Source organism: Adiantum capillus-veneris, unplaced genomic scaffold (assembly GCF_014529385.1).
Source record: "Adiantum capillus-veneris isolate H3 unplaced genomic scaffold, ASM1452938v2 Hic_scaffold_33, whole genome shotgun sequence".
NCBI lineage: Eukaryota > Viridiplantae > Streptophyta > Polypodiopsida > Polypodiales > Pteridaceae > Adiantum > Adiantum capillus-veneris.
Genome location: NW_028221440.1, coordinates 3,616,958 through 3,620,180, shown reverse-complemented (window position 1 = coordinate 3,620,180; position 3,223 = coordinate 3,616,958).

Genomic DNA, 3,223 nt, shown 5'->3' with positions numbered 1-3,223 from the left:
TCAAAGAGAAAAAAGAGGACACGTGTCCAAATAAAATAATTAAATAATAAGAGAGAGAGAGAGAGAGAGAGAGAGAGAGAGAGAGAGAGAGAGGTGGACCAAGCATGAGAGGGGGGTATACTCTCCCACACACACACACTCTCTCTCATTGTGTGGAGTGCAAAGTGCAAGAGCTCCATCTCCTTCTCCAAGCTTGTTGAGAAGTGGAGAGCCTACACCAACACTCTTGGCTATGGAATGCAAATCCAACCAAGAGCCATGCTTTAATGCTTAATCTTTTTATCTTCTTCATCTTCATTACTATGATATTATGCAATGCTAAGCAAGAAGAGTGATGATAAGTGAGGAACTATTTCTTTCTCCTATGGATGATTCTTCTTGCTCTTCCCTACCCTCATTCCCCGCTAGCTCTCTCCACCTTCGAAGGTGTTTGAGGCCTTGGAACTGAGGCTTGGGATAGTTAATGCTTTTTGAAAAGTTTATGTTATGCTCGTGATGCATAAAGCTTTCCATCTTCATAGCATCACCAAGGTCACAATGAACACAAAGATTGTATTGTAACAAGTCTCTCTTGATGGGAGAATCTATAATAAAAACACCTTTTGGAGGGGGGGACCATCGGCTCCAAGTAAATATGGTCCTCAACTATTGTCATGTTCTCTAATATTCTCTCTCTTGCAAAAAGTATCATTCATGCCAAGTTAATTAAGTACTATGTTCATGTTGCTACCATCAATTTAATTTCACCCTCTATGTTCTCAAAGTAATCTCACAAAAATGCTCACTCTAATTCTCTTAATTTTGTTATCCTCAAAGTTCATAGGTGATTTCCATTACATTGGTATCAGAGCATTTGTTTTCTCTTTTCTTGCTTAAAGAAATGGCTTAATTAGCCTAATAATGGTTGATTTTGTTAATTATATTAGAGTTAGTGGGACTGGGATCTATTATCGATTTTGGAGCCCACTATGTGAATATGGTGCACACCTCGAGAGCTTTGGTCTTATCATGGAGTCTTTTTAGACTTGCCTACGGCTTTACCATTTTTGAGCCATAAGAAGTCTAAAAGGAGCTATCCCTCGGCAATTTTGTTATGTTAGACCCACCCACTCCAATTTGAGCCGTGGATGTAGATACTTTAGTGCTTATTTTCAAAGGCTAAGAGGAGGAGCAACTAAGGTTTTGAATTGCCAAAGAATACACTAAGTAAACACATAAGTATACGTAGCATGGCTGACAATAACCAAGAGAGTAGAATGAAAATTGATAACTTCAATTTTGCACATGAATGTGCTAATGATGATGCCCCCATGTTTATCATTATCTTGTTACTAGGTTGCATCAAGCTATGGACAACCCTACTTTGCAAGCCGAAGTTACTCAACAACTTCGTGCTTATAAGATTTCCCTTCCTTTCCAAGAGGAGAGAGGTTAGGAGGCCTCTTGATGAGACCCCCAAGAGAAGACTCTCTCCCATAGGAGAGGGGGAATCCAAAGAACAAGAAAGTAATGAGTCCCTAAGTTCCTCTGAAGATGTGGCTCCATGAAGACGGCAGTGTAGAGGATTGCCAACTCCTCCCATGCCTTCTCCTTATCTCTCCAAAAGGGAAGAGAGGAAACAAAGGAAGAAAAGGTCAATAAAGAGGTCACCCTCTTCTCCTTCTTCTTCACCTTCCTCCTCTTTCGGCGAAAGCTATGGCTATTCTCCTAGAGAATACAAGAGAGGAGGACGTCACAAATCATACCCCTGCATAGCAAAGATCACAAAAACTCAAGAAGTTTAGAGAGGGAGGAAAGAGTATCTCTTTTCTCACCTATGATGGCACCTTTGGTGCCACCAACAAAGTATTGGCCTTCATCCAACAATTTGATGCAGCCTTTGGAGAAGAGGGCTTCACGGAGTCCTCCAAACTACTCCATGTAGCTATGCACTTCCAAAAATTGACTCGTCAATGGTGGGCTAGCCTGCATGGCAACAGTGAAACCCCAAAGACATGGAAAACCTCTACAAGTTTCCATCATGAAGAAATTCTTTGCAAGCGATGCAAAGGACAAAGTACATATCGAATGGCACAGTTTGAAGCTACTCTCACATAAGTCTATTCACAAATATGTGAGCAAGTTTTGGGATTTACATCTCAAGGCTACTGTCTTCCAAAAGATAGACTTTGCCAAGCAAAAGCAACAATTTTGTACGGGATTACTTGAAGAAATGGCCGAGTATGTCAACTCCCAACGGCCTGGCTCTATCACCGACGTAATCCACCACACCATGGTTGCTTCCCGCATCAATTTCCAACAAGGGGCTAGATAAAATGTCAAACCCATGGAAAACAAAGACAAAAATGATGCAAAGGGAAAAACCAATGCCCAAAATTCTTCCCAAGGCACTTCCTACAACAACAACTACAACAACAATAGGTCCAAGGAGAAGGGAATTTACAAAGGTAAAAAAAAACTCTTTTATGAAGAGCTTGAAGCTTTTTGCAAGGACCATAAGTGTTTTAAGTGTGGGGACCAAGGACATGGCTATCGTTCTTGCCCCAGAAAAAATGCTTGCAATGAGACTCCTAGGGTTTCCACCATGGAAGCTCCAAAAGACAATGCTCATTGCAAAGGATCTTCTCTCTCCTATGCTTAGGGAAAGGTAAGGGAGCATGATGCCTTCATCTTGTTTGACCCTGGCTCTACTCACAACTTCATATCAAGGGACTTGGCCACCAAGTTGGGCATTCAAGATTTCGAGATGAGAGATATTGTAACATCTGACACTGCTTTCAAGGGACAGCAAGCCTCCGTTACTCCCTTGATTGGGAAGTTGAGTCTTCATGTCCAAAGCTATGTCGACAAAAAGAAGACTTTTTCATCTCTCCTCTCCAACATGAGGATGCTATCCTAGGGGCGCCATGGTTTGATTGCATGGCTGCCAACATGAAGTTCCCTAAAAGGAGAATCTACTTCACCTACAAGGGAAAGAACATGTATATAGATGCTAATGAGTTTGGTAGTACTATACAACTTGTAAGTTCATCAGCTTTTGATAAGTCAATGAAAAGCTCGATTTCTGCATACATAATTTTTGTCAAAGAATCCACTAATGATGCTAACGGTTTATCTAATGAAAATGGTAAGAATCAAGAAGAGCTAGACTTGTCTACTTTTATAAATGGATTCCAAGATGTTTTCATCAATGATATCCCTATGGACTTACCTCCAAAACGAG